At 37.3% G+C, this 22,952-nt stretch overlaps 1 pseudogene; it reads left to right on the top strand.

Annotated features, from left to right (window-relative positions):
* The window catches only part of LOC100618997 (pre-mRNA-splicing factor SYF2-like), a 50,642-nt pseudogene extending 38,825 nt beyond the window's left edge, over positions 1-11,817 (top strand).
* Positions 11,818-22,952: the final 11,135 nt, after the last annotated feature.

The following is a 22,952-nucleotide window of genomic DNA, read 5'->3' as shown; positions in this document are numbered from 1 at the left end:
ATAATATTGATGAGCTAATTTTAGGGAGAGCGTGATATTTGTGGGATTAAAACTAAGCTGAAAACCTGATTACAAATAAAATCCATTTCCTCAATTATAAAATGGAAAGATTGGAATAGATAGATAAATAAAGCATTTAGCATGTACCAAGTATTATTCTAAGTGCTGGTAATATGGGGGGAAAGATAGTTCCTGCCTTCAAGGAACTTATATTCTAATGAGGGAAGATAACTCTTAAAGAGAGGTATGGGAAGGGATTAGGGTTTCATAATATAGATATGGCAGGGAATTAAGGTGAAGGCATAGATTAGGATAAGATAAAGAAAAAATCTTCCTATGATAGCCCAAGGTTGTTCTAGAGGATGCAATGCAAGTTTCTGGGAAAATAAAGGCCAGAATTCTTAACTAGGTAACTCACCCCCAAGGTCCCTACTGATTGTAATAATCTAGAACTTGGGCTAAAAATACAGATGTTCACTGAGATGGGGACAAAGCACAGTGCTTTGTCCATGAATAAATAATAAACATCCGTTGATATGAATGGGATTACCAAGTGAGGAAGATAGCCATTTCTCTTTTTCTGGGACCACAAAAGAATAGTCAGAGTGGGTATGTCTTGATGGGTACCCTGCCAAAAAACAATCCACTCATTTTCCTGTTAAGATGACAAATTTCACCATTAGAAATTCATTATTTGAGTTAAAGCTTTGTGCCTTTGGGGGAAATGGTACCCTATCATTTATTAATGTCTTAGCATGAATGAGTTAGAAATATCATGAAAGCTGCTGTCTACATAGTATTTTAAGGCTTATAAATTGTTTCATTTCTTTTGACTCTCAAAATAATGTTGTAATAGAACTACTAAGGGCATTTTTAATCTCCATTTTACAGATGATGAAACTTAATTCAGCTCAAGGAAGTTTAAGGATGTGCCTATGCTAATGTAGGGATTTAAACCTTGTTCTTTCCTGACTCCAATCTGCTTCTGCCTCCCAGGGTTTTTGTGAGCATCAAATGAGACAATATTTGTAAAGGGCTAAGCACAATGCCTGTCTTAGAGTACATGCTATATAAATGCTAGTTATCATCATTACTACAATTATATTATGGAAACTTAGAGCTTGATAGGACCTCAACAGTAAACAGAAAAATCCCACACCTTATGGCTATAGTCAGCCCCTCTATCACATCCACAAGAAGGAGATATATAGTCCCTTTTTAAATACATGCAATTACAGAGAACTCACTATGTGTTTAGGCTAGACATTTAACCATAGGAAAAGTTTTAATTGTTTAGAATTTCTTTTACCACCCCCACCTCCCATATACCTTGTGATCTAGTAACACTGGCTTCCTTCACATTGGCTGAGTATTATCACTAGCATTCCCCCTGCTGATATTGTTCTTCCTCCTCATCTCTGCCTCCAGGCTTCCCTGGTTTTCCTCTAAGTCTCATTTAAAATCCCACATCCTACAGGAAGCCTTTCTTGATTCTCTTTAATTGAAGCACTGGCCCTCTTTTGATTATTTCCTATTGTGAATATATCTTGTTTGTACATAGTGGTTTGAATATTGTTTCCCTATCTCCTACTGCTTGGTATAGAGCCTGACATAGCTGTGTAAGCTAGCTAGTCCTTAAACTTACCTTAATTAAATGTTTCTTCAATAAGTTAGAATCAACCTCCTTATAAGTTCTATTCTTTGGACCTAGAGTTTTTCAAGAGGAGTAGTTGGGGTGTGTGTGTGTGTGTGTGTGTGTGTGTGTGTGAGTGTGTGTGTGTAGGATGGATTCTTTTGGGAGTATGTAAAATCTCAGAATAATATCTTTTCTTAAATTTGTAATTGAAGGAAATATTAAATTTCATTTAGAAGATAAAATAAAGATCTACTTTTTCCAATCCAAGTTCATGGAACTCAAGTTAAGAACCCCAGGCTAGAGAGTGGCATGGCCTTTTTAAAAATTAGTTAATGAGCTAAGAACAGAACCCTGAATGAATAGAACAACAGAGAAGTCTAAGTTTTTTAGGGTAGAGAAAATCCCAAAGTTATAGGCACTACTCAATATAGAAGTATAGAGAAAAGGGATCTGAGGATAGCCTGATGACATTAATCAATCAATGTATATTTACTAAGTGTTTACTATGTGCCAGGCACTATGCTAGGCATTGAGAATACAAAAAAAAAATCAGTGGAACAATCTGTACTCTCAAAAAGCTTACATTCTAGTGAAAGAAACAACAATCAGATACATATGTGTGTGTATGTGTGGAGAGAGAGATACACAGACAGAGAGAAAGAGGGAGGGAGGGAGGGAAAAAGATGGAAAGAGGTAAAGAGGGAGAAAGAGAAAGGGGGAAGAGGGGAAAAGGGGAAGAGAGAAGAGAGGTGTGTGTGTGAGAGAGTATGTGTGTGTATTGGAAAGATTAAAAAAAATCATTGATATAGAAGATGATCTCTAAATTTTGTCTTGGAGGAAGAGAGAGATTCTATAAAGTAGAGTGGAGACAGTATATTCCAGACATAGAGGAGAGAGTAAGTGCAAACCTGCCAAGATGTGAGATGTATGTGAGGAACAGAAAAAAGGTTCCAACAAGACTAGAAAAATAGGTTGGGAAGAGTTCTCAAAGTTAAACAGAGGATCTTTTGATTCTAGAGGCAAGGAAAAACCATAAGAATATATTGAATAAGGGAGTAATATGGTCAGATCTTCTCATAAGGACAATAACTTTCACTCTGGGTAATGATCCAATAAAAGAAACTTTGAAAGAGGGATTAGAAAAGTAGAGAAGAACAAGGAAAGATCAGTGCCATGAAATCTCAGAGAAAAAAGAGCATGCAAGAAGATATGAGCAAAACTGTCAAATGATTCAAAGAAGTGAAAAATGATGAGCCCTGAGAAAAGAGAATCAGATTAGATCATAAGGTTATAGTTGACAGTTTTTGATGAGCTTAATACAGTGCCTGGCACACAGTAGGGACTTAATGAACACTAGTTGACTAATTGACCTTCTGGAAAAAGTTTATGGCAGAAGGTAATATAAAAGCAGAAAGATGGAAAGAGGAAAAAAGGCAACAACTATCACTAGCAGCAAGCCTTTCTCAGTCTATCTTAAATCTAAAGCTTTCCCTCTTTTAATTATTTCCTATTTTTCCCATGTATAGCTTATTTGCACATATTTTTGCTTGTTGTATCTTCCATTGTATTGTTATTTCCCTGAGGGCAGAGACTTTTTGCCTCTTTTACTATATCCAGGGTTTTGTAGAGTGTCTGACACATAGTAGATGCTAAATATAAATGCTTATTGACTATTTGCTAACTCCTTAATTTTTATGAGGACTCATTCATCCCCCCAAGAAACATTTAGCAGAAGAGACTCCAGAGATCATAAGTTCTTCTTAAACTTTTTGGTCTTGGGATCCCTTTACACACTTAAAAATTATTTAGGACATTCCAAAGAGTTTTTGAAAATGTAGATTTTATCTAGTTATACTTATTGAATTCAAAATTAGTATTAGTATTCAAATATTTTTAACTCATAGATCCCATGAAAGGTTCTTGAGAATCCCCAGGGATCTCCAAACCATACTTTGAGAACTACTGATCTAAGTCAACTATTTCAAACTTACCTATTTTATTCATCCTTGGCATTATTGTTGGAAAGCTAGATGATTGATTTTATTCAACCCCACTTAAAATAAGTGATATGATGTCCAATCAATCATTCTCACTCAGGACTTGGACTAAGTGTGAAAAGATCTTGAAAGCCATTCAATAACTTGAAATGATTCCAAACAGGAAGCCTATTCCAATTAACTAAGCAATTTTGTCACATCTTTTGAGTTATATAAAAGCCAAAAGTTAGTTGAAGTTTGGGGAGTTTCAGGGAATGGAAATGTCAGAACAAGCTTGATGCCTGGAGATAAAGGAAGAGTTTTGGCTTCAACTTTGAACTTCTATTCTTTTTTCCTACCTTTACATATACACATTAGCCAGAAGAGAACTTTACAATCTTCAATGGACCTGGAGATTTTAGATTTCCCATCCTCCAATCAGTATCTCTTATGCAGTCATAGCATCAGGGTCTGCATTAGGAGTCAAGGACCAACTGGTCCCATGGCTCTACAACAGTTTATGAGAGAGAATCCAATGTACCTTAAGTGAAACTTCTTGAGCATTCCACAAATAGGAGAGAAGGGACTACCAACAACCAGGAGCTGTAGTTACTGTTGCCTTGCCACAAGTACTCTCTAAACTAGATCTCATTTTCCCCTAGACTCTGTTCTTGGAGAAAAATCTGTCAAAGATATTTGGGGGGATATTTTTGTATCAATTATCCTTATTGTATCTCCTTAGTAAAAAGCCTGTTTTAAAAGCTACTTAAAGTTGATTGGCATTGACAATTGATTTTCAACAATGAAGGGAAGCACACTGATGCGGTCTTAGAGCAATATTAGAGAACTACCACTACCACTTTGACTCCACAAGGGGCACACTTAAAACACTGAAAGGGAGACGTATCCTTTCTATGGAAAACCAAGACTTTTCTTGGTGAAAATTGGGATAAGGTTCATATGAGCTAAATCAGAATCATCAATTGCCATTCATTTTACCTTCTGTTGCAAGAGTGAATGGAAGAAAATGTCATTTGCTCCTTGCTCACCTAGTTCAATTCCAAACTGAGTAATAATGGACTCTGATGAGTCTCGTGAATGAACTGAGATATATGTTATGTTTTAACAGGGCAGGGTATGTTTCTTTAATAATACAAAGATGTACTTTCCTTAACTTTCCCAAATGACCTACATGACTTTGAATGAAGGCATGATACTATCTCTAAGCCTTCAGGCAGAGATGAACAGATCTAAATTCTAATCAGAGGGAAACATGTACCATGGGAATTTGACCAAACAGAATGCAACCAGTAGGTTTAAAGGCACAGTTCTTTTAGAGGTCTCCTCTTGCCCTCTCCTCAACAGAGTAAATTTACTATGCATCAAGTGAATTTAAAAAAGCAGCAGTTGCAATCTAACAAAGCAAAAAGAAATATTCATAAAATAAAAAGGGATAAACAAAGAAACTAAGTTTGTGGAAAGGAACCATAGATATCAAACTAATATCAATATTAAATTTATATACTCCTTATGGCTTAGCATCCAAATTCTTATAGGAAACATTAACCAAGCTGTAAGAAAACATAGACAGTAGCACAATAGTGAGAGGAGATTTTAATATCCTTCTTTCAGGTTTGGTTAACCTTAAAAAAATATAAACAAAAGGAAAAATATAGAACTGAATAAAGTCTCAGAGAAACCAATGCTAAAATGCATAGTAATTCCTATATGGGACTTCAAGATACTATTTATATTCTTAATCACCAAATGGAAATTTACATGAATTGACCATGTTTCAGTGAACAGAGATATTTTAAACAAATGTAAAAAGGCAGAGATAGTAAAAACATCATTTACAGACTATAATGCAATAAAAGCAGTCGTTAGTTCAGGGACTACAAACCAAAGGCTCAGACCCAAATGGAGACTAAACAATGGCATGCTAAATTATAACTGGATTAAAGAACAAATCATAGATACAATGAATTATATGAAAGAAAGTGATAATGATGAAACAATATTCCAAAATTCCTGGAATGTATTGAAGCAGTACTTGGGAAAAATATATTCTTGCAAATACATATTTTAAAAAGTAGAAAAAGAAAGAATTGAACGTGGCTTTAAAAAAAACACTAAGAAGTCAAAAAGCAAGCATTAACTCTAAATTGATTTGGGGGGCTCTTTAACAGAATTAGATATAGGAACACAGGTAGAATATCCCCAGGCATCCATGTATCTTTATCACTTTAATGTAAGAATGAGGAAAATAAAATCAAAAGAGGTTCAGTGACTTCTCATGACCAGAAAAGCATTAAATAGCAAAGAAAGGATTCCCTTCAGGTCCTTTGAATTCAAATCTAGGGATTTATTTTGCTTTGCTTTTTTCACCAACAGAAATATCGAATAAGACTAGTAGTTTTATGCTTAAATATAAAATAAATAAATATTTTATTAATCTATGTGCTTGATTTTTTAAAGGAGGGAGCTGGTCTAGATCTGTGATGTCATCCATGTGTGAAAGTCCTGGTATATAAGATTAATAAATATTTTCTATTTACTTATATATGTGCATCCTATTTCTCCTAGAAAAGTAAAAGCTCCTTGAAGGCAGACACTTTTGGTTTTATTTCTGTATCTACAACTTAGCATAAGTTCATTGAATAAATGAATAAATCCTCCATATGTATAGCCCTATTCATATCATTCCTCTGCTAGAAAGTTATCCATTTCTCTCTATTCTCTCCCAAACAAAATTCAAACTGTTTTTCTAACATTCAAAATCTTCCACTATCTTTCTAGGCTTATCTTCTATGACTTTCTTCTCAGTATATCAGTCCTCTCCACCTCTTCCCCGTCCTCTCAGGTTGTCCTTATCTCTGCATCCATGGCCTCTTTCTCTAACTGCTGAACTCCTCTCTGAACCTCAACTAAAGAAAATTGCCCATGCCAATTATCATGCTCTCTCCAAAGCTGGACAATCATGAACATCTCAGACGAATTCTCTTCATTGCTCTCTCTCTCTCTCTCTCTCACCCTCCTATTATGTCTTGTGTTTTTGTTGTTTTTTGCTTAGGTTTGTATTCTCATTCCTGAGCACAGCATCTGGTCCATAATAAGGACTTCATAAATTCTCTCTCTCTCTCTCTCTCTCTCTCTCTCTCTCTCTCTCTCTCTCTCTCTCTCACTCACTCACTCACTGTCTGTCTGTCTCGCTCTCACTCTCTGTCTCTCTCTCTCCCTTGCTCTCTCACTCTCTCTTTGTTTCTGTCTCTCTCTCTATTTGTCTCTCTGTCTCCTTGTCTCACTGTCTATCTCCATCTCTTCTTCTATGTGTGTCTCTCTCTGACTCTCCCTGTCTCTGTCTGTATGTCTCTGTATGTCTCTCCCTGACCCTCTCTCTCTTTGTTTCTCTCTCTGTTTTTACTACTGCTGCTGCTGCTTCTGTTATTACTACTACTACCACTACCACTATTACTACTACCTGTCCATTGTGCACAGCCTATATTACATTCCTATACTTTTGTTCTCCCAGGTTCACACCCTGAAATCCCCTTCTTTCTTTTTGTCCACTAAATTTATATCTATTCTTTAAAGCACAACTTAAAACCCATTTTGCCTAATCCATCCAAGTACTAACAACCCTTCTCTGATTACTCTTCACATTGCATACTTCTTGAACTTCTGATATATTGGTCATTTCCTAATTTGTGTTATGTTTGTGTAAGCAGCCGTCCCTTTATAAGCTACAAGAGAGTGGAGATTTTGTTTTATCTAACTTTCTATCCTCACCATCACCTAACAAGGGTCCTCTGAGCACAAAAAGTTCATAAATGTTTGTGGAATTGGATTCATATAATACTGTATGGTTTGGTCATGAAGAATACCTTTCCCCTACTCCTGAGAAACCTCATAAAATCCAGTTAAGTTTGGCATAATTCATGATGGCTTAGAACTATTTCCCAGGGCTAATTTTTTTTTCATTCAATTTCCTTAACTTAATAAATTAACAGATCTTTACTTCACAGCAACAATATGCCATATCCTGCCCATTAGATAGTGAGGGAAACAGTGATGACATCACTTCAGAGTTCATGATTGATGCAGAAAAGAACAGAGGACATAAAGAACATCGTTTCATATGTTCCCAAGACTGTAGAAAAGCTGATTTCTGCAGAGCTCAGAGAGAGGATTCTATGACCTGACAACTAAAAGGGAAGACAGTGTTGGCTATGATATTGTGATTGTTTCATCTCCATTATATGATGTATTGCTTTTATCTCCATTCACATGGTACCATCCTAATTCATGCCCTCATCACCTTTCCTTTCTTTTTTGTTTCTTTTTTTTTAATCCCTTACATTCCATCTGAGAATCAATACCATGTATTGTTTCCAAGGCAGAAGAGCAGTAAGGGGTAGGCAGTGAGGGTTAAGTGACTTGCCTAGGAAGTGTCTGAGGTCAGATTTGAACCCAGGACCTCTCTAAACCTGTTTTTTTAACTATATCTGTCACTCTTACATTTGTTTATAATATCTCTGATAAACTCCCAATTTGTCTCTTCATCTCTTGTCTCCAATCAATCCTCCACACAACTCTCAAAATATGATACATATTCCTAAACACAGGTCTGATTACAGAACTCACCTGCTCTAGAAGCTTTAGTAGCACCCTCTTGCCAGTAGGATAAAATAGAAATTCTTCTTTTTTTTACTTTTTAAGCTCTTCATAATCTGAATTCACCCTACCATCTCAGGCTAATTACATAGTCATCAACTTCACACATTTTTAAGTTCAGTCAAATTGGATGATTTATTGTTTTCCATACAGAACATTATATTGCTTATGTCCTTGCCTTTGTCTAGGCTGCCTTGTATTCCAGATATATGCACCTCACCTCCACCTCAGAATCTAGTTTCTTTCAAAACTGGATACAAGTGCCACCTGCTCTAGAAGTCTATATTGATTTCTCCAGATGCTGGGGTCCTCTTAGCCAAAAATTACCATCTACTTTGCCCATCTTTTGTAGCTATTTTTCTGTTTACATGATGTCCCCAACCCTGCCCCCAAAAGAATAATGGAAAGGACTATTTTTATTTTTGTCTTTGTAACCCCAGCACCTACCAGTTTCCTGGGACATATTATTTGCTTGGTAATTGTTTTTTGAGTAACAGATTTCAGAAGACATGATTTCAAATCCTAGCTCAGAAAATCACTGATTCTGTATCCTTGGACATGTAGTTAACCTCAATAAGTCTCAGTTTCTTCATCTATAAAATGGGAGAAATAACAGTACCTACATCATAGGAAGGTAATGAGGATTATATAAAATAATTAGCAAATCAAAAAAGCACTATGAAAATGTGAGCCATAATTATTTTGTTGCTATTATTAGAAGACAATTAGTCTCAAATAAACTGGGAGGCTCTCAATAATGAGATTCTATTTACAAAGAATTTTTGTTATGTTTTGTCTTCCCTCATAAAAAAATACAAGTTTTTCAAGGGCAGAGGCTATCTGATTGCAGTTTTGTATTTCCAGAGCTTAGTACAGTGCCTGACACATAATAGATACTTACATGGCTGTTGACTGTCTAACTACACACCTAAAATTGATAATGAAGATTTTTGTTGTTAATCCTTTGTTTCAAAGAAGACCAATGGCATCACAGTGATGTCTTGACTTGGGTGTGACTTGGATTTAAGTGAGTCAGAGTTTCAAAAGGTTCATCAGCCTCACTCTCTCTTCTAGAGCCTTCAATGTCAAGTGGCAGGTCAAAAGTAAAGACAACTGGAGATAGCCCGAGAGGTTGTGGGTGACCTTGGCATCTTCGGTGTCTGAACAAGCTCAAAGCACTCTACAGTGCATGTTTCAACCTTGATGGCCATTGGAATGGATTGTTCTCATCTGCCCATTTTGCCAGAGGAATTCACCACAAATTTGTGGTAGACATCCCTCCACTAACTCACCAACAGGTTTGATGACTGTCAATTAACTTCTACCTAGTTTAGTCTGCCTGCTGAGATGATTTACCAAGATCTGGACATTGGGTATGCTACATCTTCTTGGAACCACAAATGAGAGTTCAATGAAAGGTTGAAACCTTAGGGAGAGGCTGAATAGTGAAAAATGTCTAAATATAGCTATGTGGGATACATTTTCTCTCCCTAATTGAGAAGTGACTACTCTGGCAATCATCTCCAGTTCTCTTACCTTCACCTCCCACACTTAATTTCCCCCCACCATACCCATATATCTTGGGTACTAGAGGAAGGTCTATAAGAGTCCTCTCTGCTCATGACTTCTGTGGAAAGGAACAATGTATATTATTTTATTATATGTAAGTAATCTCTGTGAATAATGTATATGTTGTAATTAGGTTAGTAACATAGTGATAGGGTCTATAAATATGTAACATAGCATGTACATACACTGTACATAAGATTAGATTATAGATTAGACTAGGGACTTAGAGAATAGTTATAATAAATAGGCAATAGATTAGGAGTTTAGACATAGAATATGGTTATACTTAGGAATAGAAGTAAGCTGCATCTGCAGATAATTGTTAGAGTTTTGATTTTTTATTGTAAAGCTGATGCTGAAATTGTGTTTAAAGGAAATATATAGATAGAATAATTTACAAATAATTATAGATAGGTAAATTAGGAAAATAGTTTGTAATAGTTTAACTTAGCAAGAGTAAGTAGTATTAGCATAAGGATTCATAGTTCTTTGTAATGTTCTGTTCAAAAAAGTTATTATACTGAAATTTATTGAAAAATCCCAAACTACACTTACCCAAAACATTCCTGCATAAAATTCCTTAGATTAGATAAGGTTAGCATAGAATAGAGATAAAGTAATTGAGGGAAGTTTATTATTTTGGGGAAAGTAGTTAGAAATTAGATTAATACCTTGATAAGTATAATATAATATATATATATATATAATAAGTGACCTTAGGAAGGTCACAACATAAAAAGGGGATAATTGTGGAAAGGAAAACTGTGAAGCAAGCTTTTGCATTTCTGGCCACTGATATGGAGCAGACATTGTTTGGAATATGATGGGAGAGGTAGTTACAGTAGGAGTGAGAGAAGAGGATTGTGGGAGAAACTGCTAACTGAATGGTCTTTGCACTCTGAACTCTATCAAGTGTGTAGCAAAGACCTGGAGCTCTAGATCCCAATCTGTGGAAAAGCTGTGCCTCCATTTCCCTTATCCAGAAGAAAAAGAAGGCTCCTGTATATTTGAGAGCATCCATTAGAGGAAGAATAAACAACAACAGCTGCTGAGAAGGAGCTGATCCCTTAATTTCAGGGGTTCAACCTGAAGATCCTTTCCACCCCTTGACCTTCCCAAGAAGGACACTTGCTACTTGTTAAGGTAGGAAAGAGGTGTTGATTAGCTAAGAAGAAGATAGATAAGTTGAAGCTGAGCCATCTTGACTCAGCTGAAGAAAAACAAAAAATCCAGGAGGATCCCCTCTTCCCTCAAACCTATCCCCTTTCTTGATTTACTATAATTATTAAACTACTTGATAAATAGAAAATCACAGTCAGATTAATATTGAAGGGAGAACAAAGAATGAAAGGCTGGTGACTAAGCTCAACATTAGCCTAGGTGAAACCACAAGAGCCAAGAGTAAGCTTAAACTGCCTGCAAATTGGGAGGCTAAGAAGGCTCATTTGGAATGGGAATTGCAAGTCGAAGAAAAGAAACCGGAGTGTGCTGCAAGGGGGGAAGACTATGAATGAGTGAAGCTACTGGAGATTAGTACTGAGGAAGCAGAAAAATGGAAAAGGAAGAAGAGGAAGAATCCAGATCTGGGCTTTTCAGACTATGCAGCTGCTCAGGGATGCCAGTATCATAGGTTGACCAAGCAGATCAAACCTGATATGGAAACACATGAAAAACTAAAGAAAAACATGGAGAAGAGTTCTACCCAACATCCAATACTCTTCTTCATGGAACATATGTACCTTCTACAGAGGAAGTTGATAGGATGGTTATAGATCTAGAAAAACAAATTGAAAAACAAGAAAAATACAGTTGGAGATGTCCTTATAATGATCTCTGATATTGATTATATTAATGAAAGAAATGCCAAGTTCAACAAAAAGTCAGAGAGATTCTATGGGAAATATACACCTGAAATCAAACAAAATTTGGAGAGAGGAACTGCTGTCTAAACTTCAGGAAACATTGAACATGGTAGTAAAAGTAAATTGCTATCAGTTAACTGTAGAAAAAAAGGATTTATACTCTTGTATTCAACAATCTGTTTGCCAGACAAGGGGAACTTCTGGGGTTCAACTACTAGTCAAGCCTTGCTAAGTAATCTCCACTAGTCCCCAGAAGTTCACTCAAAGACACTGGTCCAGTCATCCTTAACCTAACCTTACCCAGGGGTACCTCTCTTGTGGGTTGAGTGTGAGGGAACTTCAAAAATAGCCTCTCAGCCACAGAGGGTATTCCTCCCTTTTACCTCTCCAGCCCTCCAGAGTCTCTCTCTCTATCCATTTACCTTCTCCATTCCCTGTTACCAACCCTTCCTTACCCCAGTACCTTTCAACCTTACACTTCCATACTTTCCCTTTCCCTTTTTCAGACAGCATGTTTTTTTCTTCTTTGAAATAAATGCTATCAAAATTTTCTACCTAATTCAAATTATGGTGGCTACAGTTCACTAATCCCCAAATCATTGTCTCTTTTTTCAAGGGATTCAGCACCTTAGCCTCCCATCTTCCCTTCCTCCTTAGCTCCTGCCCTAGACTAGCCAATTTTAGTATCTACTATCCAAACTTCAAACTAAACTCCCAACCCTAAAGTCTCCTCAAATACTTGACCTATGCCTTCACTCCCTCTCTGTCTCACACAGGAATAGTAACATACAAGTTCTCCCTATTACCCAAAGTTGTTTACACTCTGATGTTCCTCTATCTCACTATAGCTTCCTATTGTTCCATTTTCCTTTGTGCCTCAGACTTCCTAAGATTATTTTCCCCCTCATTGAGATCTCAAATAACTCCATTCTTCAGTCCTTGCTCTGCCTTCACTTTTCTCCCTCTCCAATCTTATAGTTAATCATTCCAATTCTACACTATCCTTTGTTCTTGAAACCCTTGTCCTATTGCTATTTATTTCTCACTAAATCTTAGGTCTGGTTTACTTCCATCATCCACTTCATCCTCCCGATACACAAGTTGCTCATTGGGTACATTACAAATGCATCTTATTTTCCCTCAGTTGGGGTCTCACTGAAACTAGGCAATCATTTTATTATTCTTTAATTAGCTTTCTAGATCACCCCCCATAGAAGCTATTCTAAAGCTTTTATTATCTCCTAAATGTTCTCTCTCTCTCTCTCTCTCTCTCTCTCTCTCTCTCTCTCTCTCTCTCTCTCTCTCTCTCTCTCTCTCTCTCTCCTCTTCTCTTCTCTTCTCTTCTCTTCTCTTCTCTTTTAGCTAAGGATCTAGTCCTCTGAGAAAATCAAGATCATTTGATAGGCACTCTTTCTTCTCTCATTCTTTTCATCTCACAACCTCTTGTCACCATCTCCCATTTGCTACTTTTCCCCCTCAGTTTCTGACAAAAGAGGTGGCCCTTTTTCTTGCCAAGCCTAATATCTCTACACATTCATTTAATCCTATGTCCTCCCACTGCCTCCTCAATCATTCCCTGCTCTAGAATCTCCCAACCTCTCTCTATCAAAGAGTGCCTTCCCAACTGCCTTCACATATTACCAAGTGTCTCCAATACAAAAAAGAAACCTTCATGAGACCCTGCCATCCTCACAGACAATCATCCTGCAATTCTCTCTCCCCCTTTTTCTTATCTAAATCCTTGAAAAAACTCTCTATATTTGTTGTATCCTCTCCTTTTACTCACTCTTCAACCCATTAAAATCTGGCTTCTGACCTTATCCCTGAAATGAAACTACTTCCCATGTTACCAAGCATATTTGCTAAAACTGAGGGCTTTTTCAAAATCCTGAGCCTTCTCTACCTATATACTATATTTGACATTTTTGGCTACCTCCTTGAAATTCTCTGTTTTTTTTTTTTTCATTCTGCTTCCTTCTGGTCCTCCTCCTACCTATCGGATCACTCCTTCTTGGTATCTTTTCCTGGATCATTGTCTATACCATACTAATTGTAGTTGCCTCTCTAGGTTCTGTCCTTTCTCCATATTTTCTTCCATCTATACTTTTATTCTTGGTAGCCTCATAAATTCATTTGAAATTAACTATCATCTTAATGATAGTTATAGGGCAACTAGGTGGCACAGTGGATAGAGTCAGGAAGATCTGAGTTCAAATCTGACCATAGGCACTTACTAGCTATATGACCTAGACAAGTCACTTAACTCTATTTGTCTCAGTTTCCTTAACTATAAAATAATCTGGATAAGGAAACAGGAAACCACTTTAGTATTTTGCCAAGAAAACCCTAAATGGGGTCACAAAGAACCAGGCATGACTGAAATTCCTTAACAGCAAAAAATATCTCTTTGTAGATGACTCTAAGATCTATATATACAGCCCAAGTTTTTTACCTTGCGTTTCAGCACCACAATGCAAATTAGCTATTATATATTTTGAATTGGGTGTCCCAGAAACATTTGAAATCCATCATATCTAAAACTGAATTCATTATCTTCCTCCAAAAATCCTTCTCTCCTCTCAACTTGCTCAGCATTATTCACAGTTGCTTACTCTAATTCACTCCACTTTTCAAATGAGTTGTGAAATCTTGCTGTTTCTACCCTCCCAACAACTCTTATTTATTACTTCTCTCCAAATAACTACCACCTTTATTTAGGGTCCTCATTACTACTAGCCTTCTGTATCATAAGTCTCTCAAATGATCTCCTAGTTTCAAGTTTCCCTCTACTTTAGTTCATCCTACAATGACTTTTCTTAAGCACAGATTGGACCACATCACTCCTCTACTTGATAAACCCTAACAGTTTCCCATTGCTTCCAAGTTAAGATCTAACACCCTACACCACCTACCCCCAACCTTTCTTTTGAGCCTTATTAGCTATTACTCTCCCTATTACATTCTATCATTCATTCAGTCTGGCCTTCTCTCTGTTCCTCTATCTCCCATCTCCATACATTTACACTACTTATCCCCCATAACCTCAATGGCCTCCCTTATTTACCTCCACCTCACTGAATACCTATCTTTCTTTTTAATTAATTTTTTCAGATTACATGTCAATGCATTTTCAATAATCATTTTCTAGCATTTTTGAGATCCATGTTCTTTCTTTCCCACCACTTTCCCCTCCCCAAGATGGCAGGTAATATGATATAGACTATACATGTGATATTACACAATATATAGTTCCATGCTCATCACTTGTAAAAGAAAATACAAATCATTTACACTAGAGAAAAATTCATGGAAGAATTAAAGAGAAAAAATGATATACTGAAGTACTCCATAAATTCTTTCTTTTTCTTAAACCCTTATGTTCCATCTTAGAAACAGTCCTGTGTATTGTTTCCAAGGCAGAAAGTAGTAAGGGCTAGGCATTGGGGGTTAAGTGACTTGCCCAGGGTCATACAGCTAAGAAGTGTCTGATTCCAGATTTGAACCTAGGACCTCCTGTCTCTAGGTCCTGGCTCTCAATCCACTGAGCCATCCCGCTGCCCCCACTGTCAGTTCTTTCTTTAGCAGTGGAAAGCCTTTCTCTTGGAGTTGTCCTAGATTGTTGCATTGCAAATAATAAAGTCATTTACAGTTGATTGGGGTACTTTATTGCTGTTACTGTATACAACCTTCTCCTGGTTCTTCTTATTTCATTTTGCATCACTCCATTTAAGTCGTTCCAGGTTTTTTATTTGTGTGTGTGTGTGTGTGATCCTCTTGTTCATCATTTCTTATGGCAAAATAGTAATGCATTACAATCAAATACTGTGACTTGTTCAGTCATTACCTAATTCATTCACAAATATCTGTCTTTCTTAAAGGTGTGATTTAAGCATCTGTGAGAATCCTTTCCTGATGACCCTACAAATGCTAGTACTGTTCCTCCCAAACTACCTTCTATTTATCAACTGTGTATAAATATTTCTACCTAGTCATGTGTTTATTCAACATAGTATATTATGTATTTGTGTCCTCTAATAGAATGTAAGTTAAATATGATTACAGAGTTTTCATTCTTTGGTTATGTGTCCCTAGCTCCTAGCATAATGTCTGGCACACAGTAGACACTAAAAATATTTGTCAATTGATTAGTCCTTAGCATTAAACTCACATTTTTAAAATACATTTAGAGGGCAGCTCAGTGCCTCAGTGAGTTGATAGCTGGACCTTCAAAGGGGAGATTCTGGATTCAAATCTGACCTCAGATACTTCCTAGCTATGTGACCTCAGCTGAGCAAGTCACTTAACCCCTATTGTCTAACCCTTACCACTCTTCTGCCTTGGCACCAGTACACAGTATTGATTCTAAGATATAAGGTAAGGGCTTTTTTTAATGAATGGTCCAGTACAAGAAATCAACACGTTGTCCAAATATGAGAATTGGGATAAGTACTTCCTATTTGATCATTTAATTGCCAGAGAAAATGGAAAGCAATCTGAAAGCAATGTGGTTTAGACCATCCTATAACATATACCACAATAAATTCCAGATGATCCATGCACCTAAAATGAAAGGCCATATCATAAAAAGTAGAAAAGGGGATATATTTTCCAACTATAGCTAGAAAGAAAGTATACCTAAACAGAAGATACATATTATCATAAAAGATAAAGGGGTGGTTTCAATTAAACAAAATTGAAAAAATGTTTATACAAGTGACATAAATGTGGTCAGAAGAGACCTAAGTGAGAATAATATTTCCAGTTCCTAAATTTGTCACAATGAAATAGTAAAAAAGAACTATTTCCTTACTGACTCCTATCAATGCATATTGAGGCAGTATAGCTATACCAATGGATGAAGCTGGCTACTCTGCAAAGATCTTATGCCAATATGCCAGTATGCCAATTAATTTTAAGAGCAAGACTGTCCTTAAGTAGAAGTTAAGTAAGGTTTTCAGGGTCCAGAAAAGTCTCCTATCTGTCTAAATACCTCCTCCACTGACTTTCTGACTCCTGAAATCCTTTTGTCAGGCTAAAGAAACTATCATCCCACAGTTAGGTTATAAAAAAAAATTTAAAATGGCTCTGGGGGAGAGGACGCAGTGATATAAAATTATTCATGCTAAGGCATAAATGATTGAAATGGATCCTTTTCTGAGAACAGTTTCTGAGAGATAAGAGGGAGACCAGAGTGAAGCTGGTCTCACTGAACACTTGAAGGATATGAAAGCACAGAGGGAGAAGGGGATGAAATGTTTAAAAAAAAAGATAATGGTGCTACTGCAGATGAAACTTTGCTGATTTAAGTATTTTCCTGAGTCAAGGCTGGCCTTGACAAGGGAGAATAAACTTTCTTAAGACCACTCCCAAAGAATCTCTTCAACCTATTAATACTCTTTCTTCAATAATAAAAAAGGTATTTACTTAGAAAGCCATTTATCTAACTAGCCCCTGAAAATAAATCCTTTAATTTACAAGTGTTCTGACATCCTCTAGCAGCCAAAATCAATGTCCCTACCATAAATTCTGATATCCACTCAGCATCCACTCTAATCAGCAAATCCATCCCTTTTGCTTTCAGGCTGCCTTGATCCACCAGCAGGACAGGGATAAATTCTAGCTAGCTGTCTTTCTGAGGTACAGGTTGCTGTCATTGCCATTGAGTACAAGTTCCCTTTTCCCAATATGGAAATTCTCATCTGCTTCCCCTCAACTTCCGAAATCCAATCTCAATTCCTTAAGGGACTGCCTGGAAAAGTTCCTCCAGTCCCTCACTTATAGAGAAAGGACCTCAAAAGCCAACAAGTCTAAACTAGATTAGGAATAACCCCTGTCTCACACAGCATACCCAATGACCATTCATCAGGCTTTGTTCAGTGATCTCCAGGGAGGGTTAACTCATTACCTCCTGAGCCATATCATTCCATTTTTTGATAGTTTTAATTAATGGTTTATTTATTCTTTCATTCCCTTTGCAACTTCTAACTACTATGCCAGGTTCTGCCACTTGGAGCCAAGTAAAGCAAATCTAACCCCTCTTTCACAGGACTCTTAGATAGCTTTCATCCATGTCTGGCCATCATCAGATAACTAAAAGCTATTTGAGAAAAAAACTCAATATTCACTCCCCTCCCACCCCCCCAAAAAGAGAAATTAAGCCTGGATTTCGGACTTCAAGTTTTATGGAACCTTTCCAGTCAATTACCCAAACTCTCTGCATTGAGGAAAGAAACAAAACTCCTTTTCCGATGGGGTCTGAAGTATCTATTTCCAAAGACTTAAAAAATAGCAAAGAGCCTTGGTCCCCAAAGGATGTTCCAGCAAAGAGATACCCTCTCTCATCCTGCAATTTTCATAGGTGTGTATATCCCCATAGTTTAAAAAAAAAAAACGACAGAGGAAGAAGCTGTGAAGAGAAAGGCAAAAGGAAGGGACCAAGGACTGACAGGAGCCGGCTCTAATTACGTCTGGTTTCAGACTCGGCAATGTTGTATTTCAAATAGCAGATTGGCTCCTTGGCTGCAAGCTCAGGAGAACGACAGTAAATTAAAGGCAAAGTCTCTGAGTTTAAACCTTATAATTTATAAAGCCATGTTTCATCCCCATCAAGTGCCTTTCAAAATCGATGACAGCCGCCTGGAGCCGGGGACATGTCATTTAGGAACTGGGCAACAGCTGTGATGGATTTATTAGGACGGAAGCACACAGAGACAGAAATTAATGGGGGGAAGTGTGTTGGGAAGGGCGGGGGGGGGGGGGGGGGGGAGGGAGGGTTGAGGCAGAGACTGGGTCATTCCATGGCAGATCTGGGAAATCTACAAAGTACACCAATCTAGGTAGGAGTCAGCAGGCTTCGGATCTGGTTTCAGGTAAACTCCCTAAACCTATGGGACCACTTCTCTGGACCTCAGTTTCTCCACCTATCCAAATAATAAATATAACGATTATAATAATTGAAGTGATTGCGGGAGTAGGCATGTCATTTTATTGGAGTATAAAGAATTTCCTCCTTCATTGCAAATTGGTACCCTCTTTGAAACGCAAAGCCTCAGAGAAGTATCTGAAGCACTGAGAGGTCATATGACTTGCCTAAGATCATACACTCAATCTGTACCAGAAGTAGGACTTGGAATCCATTTATTTTGACTCTGTCTCTTGCTGTTTGTAATGGATTTTATGGGTTTTTAAGGACTTTCCTCATAATGATGCTGTAAGATGAATTGGTTAAGTATTGTTATCCTCTTTTTGCAGATAACTAATGACTTGTCCAAGGTGGCACAATTACTATTAGACTAGAACTCAGATTTCCAGACTTCAAATTGAGCTGTTTTTCTATCAGAAAGCATTTGACTAAATTACCTCTTTGATTTATTCCAGCTCTCATAGTTTATATTACATGATTTTTGTGTGGTGTTTCCTGCTCTTATGGAGGGACAAGGACAGGGGCTGTGACTAAATTAATAAATGGAATGAAGAAACTCCCTCTACCAGTGCAGATTGATACTTACTGTATAACTTAGTCTTAAAGAGTTGTTTAGAGTACTGAAAGATTAACAGTAAAGTGGCTTTCCCCGGGGTCATTCAAATGTATCTGGGGTAGGATTTGATCCCTGGTCTTCTTGTTTTCAAGTTGAGCTCTATAACCATGATTCCTTGCTTCTCTCTATTTGTTCCTATTCCTCTGAATTTTAAGGCTAATTACTTTCTTTCTATTCCTTTCAGGTTCAGCTGACAACTCATTAAGCCATCTTTGACTTTGCCTCTGGGCTGGAGAGAGAAGAGGGGGAAAGTCATCCTGAAGAAATATATAGCAGCTCTTCTGTTCCAGCTCACTGTTAATTTCAAAAGGGGACAGAGCCAATCCCTTTCTCTGAGGAGACAACTGTAGGCTCCTTAATATTAATGATTGTATTTGTCAATGTGAAATCTAGAAGCCCCTAAACTTGTAGCTTAGAAAGATTTAGTGATCCCCAGTTTACTTAGCTTCCAGGTGAAAGCCTCAGGTTTGACCCATTTCCTGTGGCCTGAGGGGAATCTCAGGTTTAACCATCCACCTCAGAGGTGAACTAAGCCCAAGAAGAAGCCAAGTGCCTCTTATAGTCTCCAGAAGCCTCTCCCAGTATATCACACCCTCCTTCTGAGGATCTAACTCAGGATCCTCAGCTTTCGAGACTAACATGCTGCCTACTGCACCAGAGTCACTCGGTTTAGGCTTGGCTCTTTTCACTACATTATACTAAGTGACATAGTCGAGATTTGAACCCAAGTTCCTGGATTCCAGTCCTGTATTCCTATTATACAACTCTGTGTGTTTGCTGGCAATGTGTAGAGTTGCATTGGCTAAAAACTTACTAAGTTCCACTTTATAGAATAACTATGGCAAGCATTCAACTTGAATGTGCATGATATCTTCTTGAAATAATCTTTGAAGACAAGGACTACTTCATTTTTTTCCTTGAGGCTCCAACACCTAGCATAATGCTTAGAATATAACAGATGTTAATTGACAATAATTGAAGATGTCATTAGATTTAGCAGTTAAGAGATCTTTGACAACCTAGCAATGAACAGATTTAATTGTGTGGTAGGATCTGAAGCCAGCTCATAAGGAAATAAGGAGTAAATGGGAAGTAAAGATAAGGAAATTATGAAAAAAGATTGTTTCAAATCTTCAACTATGAAAGGGAAAAGAGTTATAGGAGGTAGCTTTGGGAGATGGCAGAGTAAATTAAAGGGAGGATTTTTAAGGTGGGACTGGAGAAACCCTGGGCATGTTTTTAGATAGTAGGGAAATAACCTGTGGGTAAAGAAAGACTGAAAAAGAGAGAAACAGAAGGAATGATACAAGGATGCAAACTCAGAAGTATCCCAGGAAGGAGAGATCAGACTCAAAAGTGCAGGAGTTGGCTTTTGATGAAGAGGAAGACCAGAGTTTCCTCAGAAACTAAAACAAAGGAGGATAGACAAGGGATGATAAAAAGAGGATTACAAAGTGTGGAGGAGAGAAAAAGAGTAGAAGTGGAAGTAAAGGATTATTTCAGTAAAGTAAGAAATGAGATCCACTTCAGAGAGGGAAGAAAGAGGAGTTAGCACAATCAGGCTTCCAACTCCATCACTGTACTGAAACCTCTCTCTCAAAGGTTGCCAATGGCTTCTTAACTACTAAACCCAATGGCTTTTTCTCAATGTTCTTCCTCCTCAAATTAACAATCAGGTGTTAAGTGCTTCCTATGTGCCAGGCACAGTGCTAAGTGCTAATCCTCTGTAGCTTTCAACACTGTTGGTGACTATTTTCTCCAGGATACTCTGTTCTTTGTTGGCTTTCATGACCCTCTCATCTTCCAATTCTTCTCTTTCATATTGCCTTACTATTTCTTCTCAGTCTCCTTCAATAGATATATACAAAGCAAGTTATATGCATAACAAACAGGAGGTAATTAACAGAGGGAAAGCACTGGGATTAAGAAGATTGGTTAAGATTTCCTATGGAAAGTAGAATTTTAGTTGATCCTTAAAAGATGCCAGGGAGGTCAGTATACAGAAAGGAGGAGGAAGAACATTCTATAAGTGAAGGGCCATCAGAGAAAATGTTCAAAGCTATGAGTCAGACTAGTATCTTGTTTGTAGAACTGCCAGAGGCTAGTGTCACTGCACTAGAAAGGTAGGAAGGGGATAGTTATGAAAAACTTTGAATGCCAAAGAGAGTATGTTGAATTTCCTCTGGAGTCTATAGTAAGCCACTGTAATTTATAGACTGAGGGATGACATGATCAGATCTGTATTTTAGGAAAATCATTTTGGTAACTAAATGGAAAATGGATTGAAGTGTGGAGGGACCTGAAGCAGACCCACAAGGAGTTTATTTAAGTAATAAAGTTATAAGGTGATGAGAGACTGCCTTAGAGAGGTGGTAGTGCTAGAGGAGAGAAGAGGGTATATTTGAGAGATGTTATAAAGGTAAAACCAACAGACTTGGGCAACAACTTGAATGAGAAGGATTAGAGATAGTAAGGAATCCAGGATGATTCCTAGGTTGCGAGCCTGAGGGACTTGGAAGGTGATATTGTCCTCTATATTAATGGGAACAGTCTATGGAAAAAGATGAGTTCTGCTTTGGACATATTGAATTTAAGATGTTTAGGGGCCATCCAGCTTGAGATGTTTAAAAGTCAGCATAGGATATGAAATTGGAGGGGAAAGAAAGGTAAATTGGGCAATTATCAGTACAGAGAATGCATGGGATCTGATGAATTCACCAAATAAAGTAGTAGAGAAGAGGACCAGACAGTTCCCTGGGAAATAGTTATAGTTGGAGGGTATGATCTGGTAGATTCAGCAAAGGAGACAAAGAAGTAGCATAGAAAGCAAACCAGGAGGGGTGATCCAAAAACCTAAAGAGTCTTAGTATAAGAGAGTTTTGTTTTAGCATTATCATGTCATGGACAGACCTATTCTTATGAATATCCATTTGGTCTGGCATAGAAAATGAACTGGAAAAGGAGAGGCTATAAATAGATTGTTGTGAGCACTGAGATGAGAAATATTGAAGACTTGAAATAATGTAATTGCAATGGGAGTAAAAAGGATCCCCCCAACAAATGGCCATTTAGCCATCTTTAAAAGAAATACAAGAATAGAAATTCTCTCTTTCTTGCATGCAGCACATTTTTTGACAGTTATAATTGTTAGGAAGGTTTGAACCTTCAACAATTTTGATAATTATTGAACAATTTAAAATTCACCAAAAACTTTTAACAACTCAATAAATTGTTGTTGCTGTTTCCTTTCTATATTGAGTACAAATTTGTCTCTGTAATTTTCATCATTCTGCTGCTCTCTGGGGCCAACCAGGGTAAGTATTAAATATGATGGCTCTTCAAATAATCAAAGATAATTATCATTGTCCCTCCTAAGTCTCCCATTCTCCTGAATAAATAAACTTTGTTCCTTCCTCAAATGGAAGTGTTTTAGCTCCCTCACGATTGTGATCTCCATCATCTGAACTCATTTCTACTTTATAAATATCTCACTTAAAATGTAGCAATCAGAATTCAACACAGTATACCAGATGTGACCTGGCCAGATTAGAATACATTGGAAATATAAACTCTTTCCTTCCAGGAATTGTCTCTCTTAAATAGTTTAATATTGCATATAAAGGTCTCTGTTTCATGGGTCAAGGGGAAGAGTTCTAGTATACCATATAGAAGCTCTTTGGAGAATTTGGAATGATAC

Source organism: Monodelphis domestica, chromosome 3 (genome assembly GCF_027887165.1).
Source record: "Monodelphis domestica isolate mMonDom1 chromosome 3, mMonDom1.pri, whole genome shotgun sequence".
NCBI lineage: Eukaryota > Metazoa > Chordata > Mammalia > Didelphimorphia > Didelphidae > Monodelphis > Monodelphis domestica.
Note: the sequence above shows the minus strand (reverse complement) of the source record. Positions and strands in the feature narration are given on the sequence as shown.